Source organism: Schistocerca cancellata, chromosome 7, assembly GCF_023864275.1.
Source record: "Schistocerca cancellata isolate TAMUIC-IGC-003103 chromosome 7, iqSchCanc2.1, whole genome shotgun sequence".
Classification (NCBI taxonomy): Eukaryota; Metazoa; Arthropoda; class Insecta; order Orthoptera; family Acrididae; genus Schistocerca; species Schistocerca cancellata.
The window spans coordinates 183,581,932-183,600,283 of NC_064632.1; the positions used below are offsets into that span (position 1 = coordinate 183,581,932).

The 18,352-nt window shown below is 38.7% G+C and overlaps 1 protein-coding gene across 1 annotated transcript in view; it reads left to right on the forward strand.

The window, feature by feature from the left end:
- LOC126092627 (malonate--CoA ligase ACSF3, mitochondrial) overlaps window positions 1-15,435 on the forward strand; it is a 78,286-nt gene extending 62,851 nt beyond the window's left edge. Inside the window, exon 11 of the mRNA XM_049908346.1 lies at window positions 13,177-15,435. The gene's annotated coding sequence lies outside the window, so the exon portion shown is untranslated. The remainder of the gene's footprint in view (window positions 1-13,176) is intronic.
- Window positions 15,436-18,352: the final 2,917 nt, after the last annotated feature.

Genomic DNA, 18,352 nt, shown 5'->3' on the forward strand with positions numbered 1-18,352 from the left:
CAAACAGCTGGGACTTTTAAATTTTTATATTATTAGTGGAGGCAGTTTTTTGCTTCCATCACTATTTGCACATAATGACACTGACAACTTTTCTTTACTTTTTGTACCTCCTTAACATACTCTTCCCTTAATGGAATATGATATTGTAGGAAGTAAATGATAGAAGACGCCAGTTTCATTGACGTTGAAAATGTCTGTGGGCTGATAATGCATCAGTCATGGCAGTGTAATGTTCTGCCAACAGTTTACACTTTCTATGACCACAGCCACACTTTACATTTTCTCCACTTAACGATTTTAAATGACAGATTGACTTTTTTCAAAATTGTAAGATTGATAACTTTGATACGTCAATGAACAAGCTACACTTTCCACCCTTCATACACTTTGACTGTGATGGCAGATCACATGATGTACATCGTATATTACGGTCCCCATACACGATCACAAATTTTACTCTGATTGCCAAATATCTGATTGTTTGTGGTGCTGATTGATGTATTTGTCAAACATAGTGTGTTAGAAAACTTGAAGGAATGCCTGACATTGTTTTGTTTTGTTGTTTCACTGCATACGTTTAGTGAAAAATGGTTTTATTACAATTTATTTAACTATTTTGTGAGTCCACAGAATTATGCAGACTACTTTTTAAGGGTAAAAACAAAATAGCTCTGGCAATTACCAAGGTGGTAGATATATCACATCTTTCCCTGCCGTATATCATACAGGAAGAGATAAAGAAGAAAACCAGTATTCCATGTGCAACATAAAGAAAATCAGTATTCCACGTACAACATACGAGTGGGAGTGCAGTTCTCCAGTTCTTCCATGGATGCTGTAATCCATATAACCAGCAATAAATAAACCAACAACTAGATTTTCCTTTCTTGATTTATTCAGAAGGCTGTGACTGTGAGATTGAAATCCATCGATTGGAACCTTGCTCTGAAGTCTATGTTCCCTCATAATAATTAGTTACTCTTGGAATAATTACAAAAAAATGCATTTCTCACAAACAAGACATTTATTAAACAGATAGTGAGATTTAACCTAGCCTTTATAATAGTCTGATTATATGCTTGCTACTCAAAAACTGATCAATGACCACCCTTGCTTCTTTAGAGATCCCATTCATCCCAGAGAAGCTCTTCATTCATGGAAAGCCCAATACCACAGAAGTTCCCACAGGAGGAACTCCATGGCACAGCAGTCGATGCAACAGACTTAAAGACATATACTTCCAGTGACGTAAGCACGTTGGGTGGAAGTTTCACATCGCCGCATGACAGCCTTGGACCACTACAAACATTCAAAACACACAAACAAAATGCAGAATAGTATTCAGTACCTAACTAATTTCTTTTAACAAATCCTGCGTGTCACTGAGAACAATTACTCAGTTATTTTAAAATATCAGTACTACAGATTTTCTACCTGTCCACTTCAAAATTATAAAATAATGCCCTACCATTACATCTGCTGCCCCCTATAATTGAGTAATCGTGTCAGTGTTCATAATACTTTTACTTTCTCAAACCCCCTTACTACAGCAAAATCATAAGTTGTTTCTTATTCTACACTGAGTCTTAATAATACAATATATATTCTGAAAGTGCTACATATACCTTATACAAATTGTTCTTCATCATCGCTTTGCCCTGACTAACACTAGTAACCTCCCTGTACTAGTAGGTTGCGTCTGCTTCATCTGAGCTATGATATTCTTATATGGTCCCTTGTGCTTTTGTAGCCAAAACTTAGCTTCTAACCAAAATATTGTCCACCTCTACAGCTAACAAATACTCAAAACACCACTCTTGAGTACACAAGCTACTCAGCTGTTATTACTCCATATTGTGAAACTGCTTGTTATCCTGTCTCAGACACTTCACTAGTCATGCAGCTACAATGTATAGAGTTGTGTCAGTTTAAATAACTATAGATACGTAAGATCCAGTGGTTCATCATTATCAAATAATAGTACTTTAGCTCTAGGTAATTCACAGTTTACAAAATGCTTCATCAAACTGCAACTGTAATCAAGGAGGATTCAGAAGACGGTAGTCTCTGATACAAACATCGTGACACTACTACTAACACATTTCACTCATTGTTTTTTAGCAGACAGTCTCAGCTTAACATGTCTCCAAAAAATTGTCCAAACGTACACAAGCGCAGCCATTGCATGTCTTTGTAGTGCATTGATTACATTGTTTCACAGCAAATATTTTTGAATGGCAGAACCCATACGCTCGCAGCTAAAGTACCAACAATACAGTCTGCCAAGTTGTGATTGTTGATTTTCAGTTTGGTTGAGCGCAGTGCCTAGCACGTTCATAGTGTGCATGCGTGGAAGTTTTTTTGCATGTTCTTCAATGACTCTGTCATAGATGTGTTCTTCTGTGAAGACTGGCCCAATTCCAAGGCGGTTATCCGGTGCCCAGAGAAACCACTAGAACAGGAAGTGTGGCCAAACATGAGCCGCTGCCAGAGTCACCTCTCGAGCAGCAGCCCCATCTCCCTTACCATTCAGTCAACATGCCCATCCATAAAAATTCAACACTTGTTTCATTTTCCAAACTGCATTAACTAAATGTACTTTAGTAGTTGGCAGTCATCATTCATGGGTCTTAAGTCAATTTTAAGTCAATTTTAATAAAGTGATACATTGTTACTTACAGTATTCACAGAAAAATGTAAACTACTAATATTTATGCAAGGGAACATAAGTAATATTTTGCTGTACATCCTCACAAATATGGTTTTAGTTTCTTAACTGTGAAGAAAGCATACTCTCTCACCAGCAGCAATCGTTTGTATCCTATATAATATCATGTCAGAATACTTCTCTCTCTGACTAGCTTGTCTGTCAAGGTAATTAGTGTTTGTCACACCCCTGCATTCCTTGGAATCTGAGTGAGTAACTTTACCCATACATTTTTCTTTTCCTTCCTGAGCATTAACTCGATTCGAGCACAAATTGCTGATGTTTGTTGAAGGTTAGTCATAATCTGTTGAAATGATTGACATAATTGATCCACATTATTTGCTTGTTATGACAGTACACCCTTAAGAAATTATTTAACTCACTGAACATCTGTTCAACAGGGTTTGCTTCTGCATTGTACTTTGGTGCTGCAGAAAAGTTCTCTAGTGATAGCTAGTGAAATTTGTGGCACTATCAGAGAGTAAACCAAGTGGCTTTCCTACTTTGGGGATATAATTGTCCACTAGCTTCTTTGTTATATGTGAACTTGTAACATTTTCTGTGGAATACAGTCTTAGATATTTTGTTAACAAATTTTAGAAAAGGTACTTATCATATGAACATGCTCTGGGAATTAGGTCACAAGACATCCATTGGTACTGTCTGCAATGGTTGACAGCACCTTTTCGATGGTTTTGTCTTTTGGCAGATGTGCAGGTTCTCAGTAATTTTTGCATTTTCCTATGCATGTACAGAAAATGACAATCAGTCCCGATTTTGCTGGCACATTTTATATCATCAGAGTGAGTATACCATATCAGTTTTTTTTTCTCCTCCTCAATCTGTAGGGATGCTAACGCACCACTGATCGGATTCTGGATTATGGCAGTAGAGAAAAACTACATTTTTTTTATTGTATGATGCTTGGTAAGTATTTAATTCTGGTTTTACAGCAGTTATTGTTTTACATGGTCCCACTGGGATCTTCATTTTTTAGCCTTGCCATATTTCTGCATAAATCTAAGTAATATTACCTATGAACTTCGTCCATCATTAGTAATACCCTAAAGTATGAAGACTGCTTCTGCATATTGTTGTTGTCATGCAAACATTAAGGCTCAGGCATTGGCCATTATATTGTCCCTACCTTTGAGACGATAATCTAAAGCTATACTCCAGGAGTATTAGAGACCATCTAGTTAGGCATGCATGCAATAATTTGCAATTTAGTAGGAAGCATAGTGCCTGGTGATCTCAGTAAACTTTTTTTATGGGCTACAGCTAGGTAATAATGGAACTTTCTAAATAATCATATAACTGCGAGCGTCTCTAACTTGGTGGTTGATTATGCGGTCTCGCAGATAGATAGGATCTGATCCATGAAAGCGATAATACAGAATGCAGGAACTCTATCTACACCCCTGACTTGGAAGAGACAAGCATCAGTCAATAATAATAAAAAAGGAAACAACTTACATGTCTGGGTGTCTTGGAGCTAACAGGTGCTTGTCTCGTGTTTTCAAATGCCATTTGGCAATCATAAGACCAATGCCACTGTACTTTTTTTCTCAATAAGTTTAAAAGTTTTCTGAATTTAGCTAATGGTAGTAAGATCCGAGACCAATGAAGCCTTTCAATTACTTCCTTGTGTGAGGGGTGAGGAAATTTGCTCTTGCACCGAATTTTGCACTGTCAGACAATATACTATTGGATGTAATTAGATAATCCAGAAACTTAATTTGCTCCTGTCTGAACTTTCATTTCTGCAGGTTGACAGTTACTCCAGCCTGCTAGAATTTAACATTTTCTCTGTCTGAGCAATTTGATCTGATTCCATTTGTGTTGCTATTAGCAAATCGTCCACAAACTGTCACCTAGTCTAGGATCTCAGGTTCTAGGGCAGAGTCAATTGCTGCTATGAATGCACATGAATTCACATAAAGACAAAAAAGCAATGTGTTAAATTGGTCTCTTTCTCTGCATGTATAAACAATGTACAGCTACCGCATGGAACTCATCTATGTTATTTGGTCACACAATAATCAATATCAGGCACAATAATTAGATTAATAACTCTTGCATCTAATCTAATGTAACATGTCCACCAGGTCTCGCTGTCGCAAGAAGCAAGCTAAGTATGGACAGTCTTAGGGTTCTGTTGTGTACAATTCAAGCACTTTCTTAATCTCTGTGTACAGCACATCTTTTCGACCATGGAACGGAATATAAACTGTGTCAGAATGCTGTGTTTGGCACGACATTTAGGCGGTGCTGATAGAGGGATTGCTCCAGACTTCTCCTCAAACACATACGTGTACCTAAGTAACATCTCCAACAGCTGAGAGCACTGGTCTCCAGTTAAAGAGATTGACTGTGTAACTTTTGATTCAGTGTGCTCCTTTGTGCAAGGAACGGCAGTAGCTTCAAGCTGTTATCTATGTATTTTGTGTGTCTCATTACTGATCCACTTTACCCTGATATCCTGGCAGTGTTTCCAATGGGCATCGTTAATTTTCAGTAAATTCTCTGAAATCTGAGTGCTATCTAACATAAATAGCACTTTCCTAAAGGGAAGTTGAGCTTTGCATCCTTTTATGTAAGGAACTTGGTGCTGATAATGCAGTATACAATTAGACTGTCCACCAATAGGAATATGCATCCTACTGTTGCATTATCTAGCATAACATTGAGGTTGGTCTGTACTTTCAGATTCTTAGTTCTGGTACCAACTGCTCCCAGAAGATATCTCACTGGTCGGACATCTCATACACAGCCTAGCCTGTGTCTGATGTTATTGAGACAGGTAAATTCGTTATCCACATGTTGGTTGAGGATTGGTCAAATACACTGAACTCGCATTCAGGAGGACGACGGTTCAAACCCGTGTCCAGCCATCCTGATTGAGGTTTTCTGTGATTTCTCTAAATCACGTCAGGAAAATGCCAGGATGCTTCCTTTGAAAGGGCACGGCTGACTTCCTTCCCCATTCTTCCCTAATCCAATGGGACTGATGACTTCACTGTTTGATCCCCTCTCAAAAATCACCCAACCAACTGGTTGAACAGTCAGTACTACTGTTGTTGATATCAGTGTATAGCTCCTGCATAATGTCTACACCATTGTTATAATAAAGAAAATTAATCCTTCCATCACAGACTCCTACTCCAGGCCACAACTGACATGTCGGAGCTAGAAGTGGTCATGTCCAGTTTTCCTGTTTGTTGTTTGCTGGACAACTCATCATCAATGACCTCAGTGGCCTCTGATGGTTGATTCCCCTACACCTGATTATTCTGGCTTTCCTGCTATCCGTTGTACCAGATATTGCTGTTTTTTGACATATAGCTACGATTGTTTCTGCACTCCTTTGTCTTTCGCTTATTGTGGTTGTGGTTGTTGTTGTAACCATTGTTACATTGCTCACACTGAGCATTCTGTTGCTGCTCGTGTCAGGCCACATGCTAGCCTCCCAATATGTTATGCCTGCGACTGTTGCCAGTGATAGCAACAGCCAGTTGATTTACTGATTTACCTGCCCTAGCCTTAGTATCCTCAGGTGGTAGATCTGTGGATCCGAGAACCAACATAAATTCCTCTAACTTTCCCATGGATACATGGATCAACTTCTCTTGAACATCATAGGTAGTTTTGTCTTTATGATTCTCAGAATATCACGATGTCACATTGACCCATCTCAGTGTCTTGTCTTATTAATGTACTTCTCAAAGCAACGTCTTAAGCTACCCTGTCAGGAGTTGAATGGTTCCAGGGTGAGCACTTCATTCCCGATTTGTTCTGTATGTCATTTGACCAATAATTGGAAAGAAGTGATCATTCAAATTCGTCTTATGTAAAACAGTACTCTGCTACTTCCATAGTCCAGAGTCTAACATCACTGGTTTTTTTTAGTATCCATAGACAAAACCTATTTTGTGGATATCATTTCACAAATGAGGCTCATCTCGGCAACATGTCTTATTAATGTACTACTGCATTTAAATACACAGATTTTGTTCTCATGAAATATTGTCTTCTACAGATTTTAATCATTTTCTTGATGTGGAGAAAAAAGAAGAAAGGTTGTCTTAGTAGAAATAAGAAGCAAGATTCATTTAGTAAAAGAGAAATGTAACAGTAGAGGACAATATAAAGAAGTCATGAGAAATTGCTGTAATCATTTGGAAGTTAGAAGAAAAGAAAGCAGATGTTATGAAGGAGTACTTTATCTCATTATGTAAGAAAGAAGCACAACAATAAACAAAACATATGAGAAAGAAAGTAGAGTGATCATTTATGAAATAAATAAACGAAGTAGAAAAAGTGGAGTACTTGTTAAAAAATGGAAAAAAAATTATGAAGAAAGATTTGGTAATGTAGAAAGATGAAACTAATCTTTTGCCAAAAGACTGCTAAATATAAGAAAAAGAGATAACAAGCTGAATCATAAATTTGAAAGCTATTATAAAAGGAGGAGGAATTGTCTAGCAACAGGATAGAAAAGAAGAAAAGTGTATCATCAGTGTAGGAAAAGATAGATTGCTGCTTACCATAAAGATTAAAGGGTAAGTTGCAGACAGGCACAATTAAGTCACTTACACATAAAGCTTTCAGGCACAGCCTTCATCAGGAAAAGAGAAACACACACCATTCATCCACATAAGTAATCACACCTTACGCACACATGACTCCAACTCTGGCAGCTCAGGCCAGAATGCACCTATCATGTGGAATGGAAACAGCAATTTGGAGAGATAGGGAAGGAGAAGGGATAGTAGTGTACGGACGGGGAAAAAGGAGCACTGTCTGGTGGAGTGTGCAAGGAGTAGAATGCCAACAAGCACACTGTAAGGAAGTTGTGAGCCAGGGAGGTGGGGAAAATGGAACGAAAAAGAGAGGAGTGGTAAAAGGTGGGCAGGTGCATTGGCAGAGGGCAGAAAACAAAGAGGATAGGAGAAGATAGAGGTGGTGATAGGCCAGAGGGGGTGTAAACTGTTGGGTGGAGGATGTGGGACAGTGTGTTATCATTGGTTGAGGCCAGGATAATTATGAGAGTGGGGAATGTGTTGTAAGGATACAGGAATGGGGAATGTGTTGTAAGGATTATTCCCATCTACGCAGTTCAGAAAAGCTGGTGGTGAAGAGGAGGATCCAGATGGCTCAGGTAGCAAAGCAACTGTTGAAATCAAACTTATATTCAGCTGTATGTTGTGCCACAGATTACTTTGCTCTTGGCTGCAGTTTAGTGATGGCCTGTCAGACTTGTGGACAGCTGGTTGGTAGTCATGCCAGTGTAAAATGCTGTGCAGTGCTTGCAACAAAGCTGGTAAATGACGTGGCTTCTTTCACAGGTGATCCTCCCCCTGATGGGATAGGATAAACCTGAACAGAACTGGACTAGGAAGTGCTGGGTGCGTGGTTTGGACAGGTCTTGCATGTGGGTCTTTCACAGTTATATTCTCCTTGTGGCAAGGGGTTGGGAGTGGTAATGGCATAGGAGTGGACTAGGATGTTGTGGAAATTGGGTAGTTGATGGAATACCACTTTAGGAGGGTTGGGAAGCATTTCAGGTAGGATGTCCCTCATTTTAGGGCAAGATGATAGGTAATCAATGCCCTGGCGAAGGACGTGGTTCAGTTGTTCCACTCCGGGGTGGTACTGGTTGGCAAAGGGAGCACTTCTTTGTGGCTGTTTCTTGGGAGTGGTGGGAGGATTGGCAGTGGGGAAATGGTACAGGAGATCTGTTTGGGGACTAGGTCTGGGGGATAGTACCTGTCTGTGAAAGTCTTGGCGACATCCTCAGCATACTGGGCATGGGAGTTCTTGTCACTTGCATATAGGCGTACTGTCCCCATACCCTCCACCCGACAGTTTCCACCCTGTCTGCCCTATCACCTCCTCCCCATTCTCATCTCCCACCCTCTTTATTTGCTATGCTTAACCAATGCACCTGCCCATCTTTTCCCACTCCTCTCCTTCTTGTTGCTGCTTTCCCCATCTTCTTCGCCCACAACCTTCTGACACTGCACCTGCTGGCATTCTAGTCCGTGCAAACTCTGCTGGACAGCGCTCCTTCCTCCCCCACCTGTACAATGCTATCCCTTTGCTTTCTCTGCCCTCTGTAGATTGCCGCTTCCATCCTACATGATAGGTGCATTCTGGCCTGAGCTGCTAGAGTTGGCATTCGTGTGTGCGAGATGTGCTTGCTTATGTTGATGAATGGCACGTGTTTCTCTTTTTCTGATGCAGGCTGTGTCCAAAAGCTTTAAGTCTAAGTGTTTTGTTAACTTGTGCTGTCTACAACTTCACGTATAATGTTTATGGTAAGTAGCAATCTGTCTTTTCATACATTGTTGATATTTGTACCTGGAGTTTCCATTGTTTGAAAAAAATGTATCTTAGAAAAAGAGTGAGAGAGACTGTGTCTTGGTAGAAATAGGGAGTGATATCTGAATATGACACAGCATTAAAAGATTTAGGTTCCAACAAGACCTGGCAAATTTTTGACGGTACCAGGTGTCACTTTGAGATGTTTGAATGTAATGTTTTGCTTATTGGTCCATCACACACCGATCTCTTATTCAAATTGTATGCCAGACTGATACACAAACAAGGATCCTCAGCTTACTATAATTGATACTTATTCTATTGCGCCATCTCAACTTACCTTTTAGCTTCAGTTTGTTACTGCATAGTTTCTACAAATTGACCTAGTTATAACAACCACCTTCATTAGAAAGTATAGAAAAAAAAATGACTTGAACGCAGTGTTGTTATTATGTGGATATGAACTTTAGTGACCACTTACAACTTTTTACTGCCTTAACCAGTATTCTCACTTTTCTCTGGCAGTTTTCGTCCAGTTGAGATGTCTGATTAAGTGAAGTAGCTGAATAGTCACATCATCAACTAATTTCTGGTGGCTTGAGAGGTTTAAAAGAAAGTTACATACATAGGCCAAACAAAGGTCAATCAAAACAGCATTTTGGCCCTTAAAAAAGAAAGCCACCGTCAACAGAAAAAAGCTGCGTGTGTCAGTTATGGATGTGGGTCTTAGAAATTTATGCTCTACAAATGTACACGTGTGTAACAGAGAAGAGAAGAATCTAGATATAATTGGAATAGACAAGTAGAGTAGGAAATAAACCAATACTAGGGTGCCATATATAAGAAAATACCTCGTACCTAGAGGGAAGCCTGGTAGGGCATGTTAGGATTTTATGAGTAAAAAAACAAAGATGATGTGACTTACCAAACAAAAGCTCTGGCAGGTCGATAGACACACAAACAAACACAAACATACACACAAAATTCAAGCTTTCGCAACCGACGGTTGCTTCATTGGGAAAGAGGGAAGGAGAGGGAAAGACGAAAGGATGTGGGTTTTAAGGGAGAGGGTAAGGAGTCATTCCAATTCCGGGAGCGGAAAGACTTACCTTAGGGGGAAAAATGGACAGGTATACACTCGCGCGCACCCACACACATCAATAAATCTGACCCAACTTTGGGTTGGCAGGCCTGGGTAACCAAGAAGGCTTCCTCTAAGTGGCCCATGAATGACATCTTCATGATCTGGACTCACAGTGAAGAAGAACTCCAGAATTTCCTCTCCAACCTCAACTCCTTTGGTTCCATCAGATTCACCTGGTCCTACTCCAAAACCCATGCCACTTTCCTTGACGTTGACCTCCATCTGTCCAATGGCCAGCTTCACACTCCGTCCACATCAAACCCACCAACAAGCAACAGTACCTCCATTATGACAGCTGCCACCCATTCCACATCAAACGGTCCCTTCCCTACAGCCTAGGTCTTCATAGCGAACGAATCTGCTCTAGTCCGGAATCCCTGAACCATTACACCAACAACCTGAAAACAACTTTGCATCCTGCAACTACACTCCCGACCTGGTACAGAAGCAAATAACCAGAGCCACTTCCTCATCCCCTCAAACCCAGAACCTCCCACAGAAGAACCACAAAAGTGCCCCACTTGTGACAGGATACTTTCCGGGACTGGCTCAGACTCTGAATGTGGCTCTCCAGCAGGGATACGACTTCCTCAAATCCTGCCCTGAAATGAGATCCATCCTTCATGAAATCTTCCCCACTCCACCAAGAGTGTCTTTCCGCCGTCCACCTAACCTTCGTAACCTCTTAGTTCATCCCTATGAAATCCCCAAACCACCTTTCCTACCCTCTGGCTCCTACCCTTGTAACTGCCCCCGGTGTAAAACCTGTCCCATGCACCCTCCCACCACCACCTACTCCAGTCCTGTAACCCGGAAGGTGTACACCATCAAAGGCAGAGCCACGTATGAAAGCACCCACGTGATTTACCAACTGACCTGCCTACACTGTGAAGCTTTCTATGTGGGAATGACCAGCAACAAACTGTCCATTCACATGAATGGACACAGGCAGACAGTGTTTGTTGGTAATGAGGATCACCCTGTGGCTAAACATGCCTTGGTGCACGGCCAGCACATCTTGGCACAGTGTTACACCGTCCGAGTTATCTGGATACTTCCCACTAACACCAACCTGTCAGAACTCCGGAGATGGGAACTTGCCCTTCAGTACTCCAGAGATGGGAACTTGCCCTTCAGTATATCCTCTCTTCTCGTTATCCGCCAGGCCTCAATCTCCGCTAATTTCTAATTTCAATTTGCCACCCCTCATACCTCAACTGTCTTTCAACAACATCTTTGCCTCTGTACTTCTGCCTCGACTGACACCTCTGCCCAAACTCTTTGCCTTTACAAATGTCTGCTTGTGTCTGTGTATGTGCGGATGGATATGTGTGTGTGTGCGAGTGTATACCTGACCTTTTTTCCCCCTAAGGTAAGTCTTTCCGCTCCCGGGATTGGAATGACTCCTTACCCTCTCCCTTAAAACCCACATCCTCTTGTCTTTCCCTCTCCTTCCCTGTTTCCTGATGAAGCAACCGTCGGTTGCGAAAGCTTGAATTTTGTTTGTATGTTTGTGTTTGTTTGTGTGTCTATCGACCTGCCAGCGCTTTTGTTTGGTAAGTCACATCATCTTTGTTTTTAGATATATTTTTCCCACGTGGAAGTTTCCCTCTATTATATTCAAAATGGAAACTTATGTATGTATCACTGGTAACTTTTGTACAAATACCTAAAATAACTATTTCAAAGTATCTCTCTGCAGTTTCATAGATTTTTAATTTTAAGTGAGCATACCGTATTTACTCGAATCTAAGCCGCACTCGAATCTAAGCCGCACCTGAAAAATGAGACTCGAAATAAAGGAAAAAATAATTTCCCGAATCTAAGCCGCAGCTGAAATTTGAGATTCGAAATTCAAGGGGAGAGAAAAGTTTTAGGCCGCACCTCCAAATCGAAACAAAGTTGGTCCATTGCAATATGAGACACAATTCAGGTCGAATGAATGACGATACAGCTACAGTAGTTTGGTTCGAGCCGTAAGCTTAGCAGCTTTACCATGTAGCCATTGCTATGCGTCAGGCGCTCCGTCCTTATTTATGCGGGTACCCTTCGTTTTTCACGTGCTTCGTCTGGTTTTAATTGATTACTTATTTTTCTTTGATCTGATAATTGCCGTTCTTTTTGTTATAGGTGTTTTCGTCACTCTAAGCTGAAAATGCATTACTGTTCTGTGTCATGCATTGTTTGTCGCATTCCGATAATGAATGTTCACGACCTGTCGCTGCTCGCGGCATGGTTTGCTTTTGTGCGTGCTACCGCCGCTTACAATTAAAAAAAAAAAAAAAAAAAAGGAGAGTAATTGTCTCAGTAGCGAAACAATGGCAAGAGACTGCTATTTGTTGTTATTTACACTGCTGCTTTCTTTGATAATGATCATCAAGAACCAAATAATAAAGTGCGTATGATAGAAGATGTTCTGAACGAGAGTTTAGCGAAAATTTTTCTCCGTTTGAAAATCTTTGCAGACGCCTCTTTAGTACATGATTTTCTGCACAGAAATTAGACTCATCTTAGATTTAAAAATCTAGTCAATTGCCGTGCTTCATTTCTGACTGTATCACTATTAGGCATAAGAATAATACGAATATGAACATGACATATGTGTATACTTCCGCGTTTGTGTTGTCTCACTCTAGTTTCGTAGTTTATTAGGCAGACAGGATTTAACACGAAATACGAAAGAATACGTGGCAAAATGTTTATATTCGTATTATTCTTATGGTGAAGAGAATACTGCACGTAATTCAGAATTCACAAAAGTTCCCATTAGCAACCATCTCTTCTAAGTTATTGTGGCGGCACCTACCAACATATTTGAGAACTTCCGCTTACTTTGCACCCGATTCTAAGCCGCAGGTGGTTTTTTGGATTACAAAAACCGGAAAAAAAGTGCGGCTTAGATTCGAGTAAATACGGTATATTGTATTGATATATGGTGAACATAAAATTAATTTGTATGCTGTGGAATCCAGAATTTTGCTAATTTTTTTTCTGTTTGCAGGAATATATGACAGTAAAAAGTATTGTCTGCTGAAACAATGCACACAGAAGACTGAAATGTTGAAGAAGTACATAGGAATTACAAATTAGCAAAAAAGTGTTTTTGGGAATAATAAAACAGTGTACAGTAGTCTTTAAATAAAACCTTTGAAGTAAGAAAATCGAAATATTTTGAAGGAAGCTTATACATGATAGTGACTAAAACACATGGAATTAAAAGTTTACTAAAGATGCATTTCATCATATTGGTGTGCCTTTCAGAAAATTATTTTTATGAGCTGTTGGAAGACATACAAATCTTATATAGACCATAATGCCAGTTTGTTGAGAAATTCAAATTACATCATTGTTACACAGGTACAAATAGGTTGTAATCAAAAAATTAGAGGTTATGATACTGTCATTTTGCGAATTTATTTATTCATACATGTGCTTTCTGGTATGCCAGAAAGTCTTGTTTATGGTGAAATTTGATCAGTTTTGTTGGTAACTGATTAATTATATGTTTCTATGCAGTTTGCTAGGGCCAAAGTATCAGTGATGTACAAGACGAATGAAGCTATGCTGCACATAACTTTAACAAGAAGGAATTTAACATAAATTAATACTGCTCAGGGAAAGTAGAGATTAAAGTAGAAAAGTAAGTTGTTGTTACTTTGGGATTGCTTTAACAACTTTCTAATGTTTATTTATTATGGTACCATAATTTAATATGTCACTGTAGTCTTAATTAATTGCTTTAAAAATGTTATAATTCCATATTTTAAAGACTGAAAATATGTAAGCATTGGGTGTGAGATGTGAATACGTAAGCTTGAAGGAAACATTGTCTCATAGTGATTTTTATGGAACATCATTCTGTATGTTTTGTGGTGTGGCTAATGTCCTAATGCAGCATTTTTTCCCCCAATGTTAAACTTCCTTTTTCTTTTCTTTCTACTTTCTTCCTTCAACATTCATTAATTGTTGGTCATATTAGTGCAAGTAATACAGTGTGTGGGGGGTATTATTTCTTACTATAGGTGGTATTCATTTGTTCCAGTTCATTACTATTAATATTAGTGCTTTAGTTATGATAAATGGAAGCGATTAGTGGGATATAAATTATGTTTTAGAGAACAGACTAAAACATACCTATAAGATGAAAGTTTTGAGAAGTAGAGAGAAATGTGTAGGATGAACACATACGAGATGTAAAGAGGGACATGTGTAGGATGAAAAAAAAACACACACACACATTTTTGTGGAACAATCTAACACTTGGTACTTCACCTTAAAGATGTGTTTATTAATTGTTAGTTGTCCAATTATCTATTATTTACGTCCCTCTACTGCCCATTTTAACGTGCTTTACATATTTTATTGTGTTAAAAATCATTTATGTTAACTTATTCTGCCAAAATAAACATTGCACTTTTGAAAAATGCTCCAATGTAGCAGACAGTTTTTCCATGTGTGTTCTGTTTTCTTTCATATCACAACTTACTTTGGATTATTTTAAATTATGAGCTTCAAATGTCTTACAAAGACATATGTAGTGTGCTGTGTGTACATAGGTTTTTGCACAATACTCTGACACAAAACAGAGATAAAGTAACTGTCCACGTTTTGGTGAGAGTGGATTCTTGTTGACTTTTCCCAGTGCAAAGCGCTAATAAGAAAATTATAAGTCAACATTCTGTTCTGGTTAGAGTAATTTGTTTGTGTGCAGTTTCTTGTCTATCAAGTTGTCTCCATGACATCTATGTCTTCCCATGACTTTTCTCAGAACTTGAAAGGTACTTTTCATTTGCTGTTTTTTGGTGCTCTAAATTAGAATGAGAGTTTCCTTTGTAGATGTCAAGCACCTTTGAATATTCTTGTTTATATACATTATTGCATCTTAACATCCAAAAGCTTCCATCAAATATATCAGAACCTTAAAAGTAATTTTATTTATATTGCAGGAACTTTTAGGCTGAAAACTGACTCTTGAGTAGGGCTTGTCCCACTCCCCCCCCATAAAAGATTTTATTTTTACGAAAATGATAAGGAGCATTACTCCTCAAGTAATGAGTGTCTGTATTCTTGGTTTCTGCATGTCCTGTCACATTCTGGATCCTACATGTCTGACACATTGTTTTTATTGTTCCAATATTTTTAATACTTTTCTTCTTATTCCCCAGGTGTTTCTGAGACATTTTTCTGAACCACTTGTCATTAAAAAATAAAAAAAATAAAAACATTGAACTTTCCTATGTTGAAGCTAGTTGAACCATACTGTCAGTGAAACAGTGACCAATACAATACTGAAAAAAATATATGTTTTAGTCTAAAGGCACAATTTATTTATTTTGCCTAGTGACTAACAGTTTTAGTTCACAGTACCATTCTCAGGCCATCCCCTAGGATGCAGTCGTCACATTCACTTCCCAAGTGGGTGTGCCAGTTACTTATTTGACACACCTAACTGGAAAGCAAGCATGATGATGATTGCATGTCAGGGGCTGGCCTGAGGATGGTACTGTGTACTAAAATGGGTTGCCAGCAGGCAAAATAAATAAATAATTTGTCATTATAGAGTAAAACATATGTTCTTTTTAGTACATCCTTTATCTATCAACACATTTTATTTCAATATTGTAAAAGCAGTATTGTAATATCGTGCCACAGAGAAAAGTATGCATTTATTTGTTTGTATGCAAGTAATGTGTACACACAGCCTCTAAGAGTGGAATTAACAAACTGGTCAAAATAATTTACCAACAGATATGTTTGATGCATTCTGTGCAATAGTCTTACATAATTGTTAGTTTAAATGTAACTCAGAGTGATAAGAACCAACTGAAGTAAATCACCACAAAAATTTATTTCCTGTGGAATATGGTCATAATTTCTATGTGTGACTTAAAATTTTTGTTGACATAAATTGTACTTAAGAAAAATAACTCCTGCCTCTGTGAGCAAAAAAACATTTGGAACCATGGAGACAGATTGTTTGCAAATAGTTTGTCTACAAAGTCTATATCCTCTCATTTTATGGGATTGTAGATGTATATTATATTGAGTACACTAAAACAAATCGGGCCTCTTCGATACAGAGTTGGCCAATTGTTGTCAAGACTGGACAACTGAGGTGCAATAAGTTGCAATTGAAGCGTGAACCAATGTGTTTACATAAGCATGCTAGTTTGATATTTTGTTCTGGGTTGTTCTGTGCCATGATATGTTAAGTAACCGGGGGGGGGGGGGGGGGGGGATGATCAGAATGGATGCTAATACTTCTGCCCTACATTTGTTCTAGCAGCTATGTACAGAGTTGCTCGTAATAGTGTTGCCAAAGGAAATGGGTATGCCTTGACAAACATTAATGATTGTTCAGCCTTATGGGCCGTGTGTACACACAATTCATAGTTGCTGAAGTATTGCTGCCTGTGAACTTATGGCAGCTGACTGAATCCAGAAGGCAACTATGGCTTTAGTTCCCTCCAGTACTGACTTCATGTGACATGAGTTATAGATAATTATTCATATTTCTTGATTCACATTTACTGAGACTTTATTTTATATAATAAAAATATGATTTCTGAATGTTGCTTGAAAATCCATTGGGTAATTCAGTATGAAAGTTCTATAATAATATATGCATAAAAAAGACAGTAATTCAGATGTTGGTAATCAAAATCTGCAGTAAATTTGACAGAATATTTTGATTTGATGTTGAGTGGAATAAAATTGAAATGTACTGTATGTTTTTAGAAATAAACTGGCACCTGTTCAAAGTTTTACTATATGTGTCACTTATTCCCAGTGTTGTATCACTGCATGTGTAAAACCTGCTGTGTTTAGATTCTTGAGAAGATATTGTTAGTAACTGTATAAAAATTGAAGAACTGATTTGAAAAGTTTGTTATAATTAAAGAGAAATGAAAAGTTGGTCATGACTTACCTACAGGAGGCACAATTCACTGTGATCTTGATAGAAACCTTTAAATTAGCAAGATATAATATAGTTGGGCAGATAATAAAATCTACTCACTAAGCAGCAACAGGAGAAAATATGTATAAAAGTTAAGGACATGTGCAAGCTTTCGGAGCCATTGGCTCCTCCTCCTCGCAGAAGGGCCTAAGGGGAAGGAAGAGGGACTGGTGAGGTTTAGGAAATGAGGAGAGTTATGGAAATGTCACCGAGAATCCTGGGTCAGAAGAGACTTTCCAAACAGGATAAGAAGGAAAGACTGTTGGGTACTGCACCAGACAAGATTTGAAAACCTGAAAGCTTAATTGTAGGAGATAGCTACTGCCTCTGAAAACTTGCTCATTTTCGTAACAAACTTGCTCATTTTCGTAACCTTCATATGTGTTTCCACTTGAAAATATTGTGTTCATTGTCACACTAGCTAATTCTAACTTTACGTATAGCTTTTTCAGTGTTTTGGACCAGCCCTAAAAACAAATCAGGTAATAGGAAGCAGAATGCCCCTGTGGTAAGTCAACCTTTTAATGGGCTTTGTGGGAGAGCCATTCCTCGACTTCTAAAACCACAATTACTTTGTGGTCTGGACTCTTCCATTTACAAAGGGCATTCAAAAAGTTTTGCACAGTCGTCTATAATTTATTTATTTATTTTTTTTTTTTTTTTTTTTTTTTTTTTTTTTTTTTTTTTTTTTTTTTTTTTCAGGGGGAGAACGAAATCTTTTGTAACATACTGGGAACATTTAGCTATATATTGAGCATAGTCAATATAGCCTCCGTCAGCTGTGATGCATCTGTCCCAACGTTCTTTCCATGATGTAAATACACTTTGGTAAAATTCTGAGGATTGACTTTTACACTATCGCTGGACACGGGAAATAAGGTCTTTCTCCCTATCAAATGTTTTACCGCGCAGGTGGGCCTTCAGATGACTAAAGAGGAAAAAATCAGATGGAGCCAATTCCGGACTATTGGGAGGATGAGGAACAATTTTCCAACCCATTTTCCTGATTTTCTACTATGTCACAAGGACTGTGTGGGGTTTGGCATTGTCATGGTGTAGTCTGATGAGCTGACCATGAAGCTGTGGTCTGTGGGTCTTGATGGCATGTTACAGCTTGTCCAATGACAAACAGTAACAGTCCCTGTTAATTGTGGAGTCGGGTTCCAAAAAGTCAATGAAAATGACACCACACTGGTCCCAGAAGAAGGAGGCCATCACC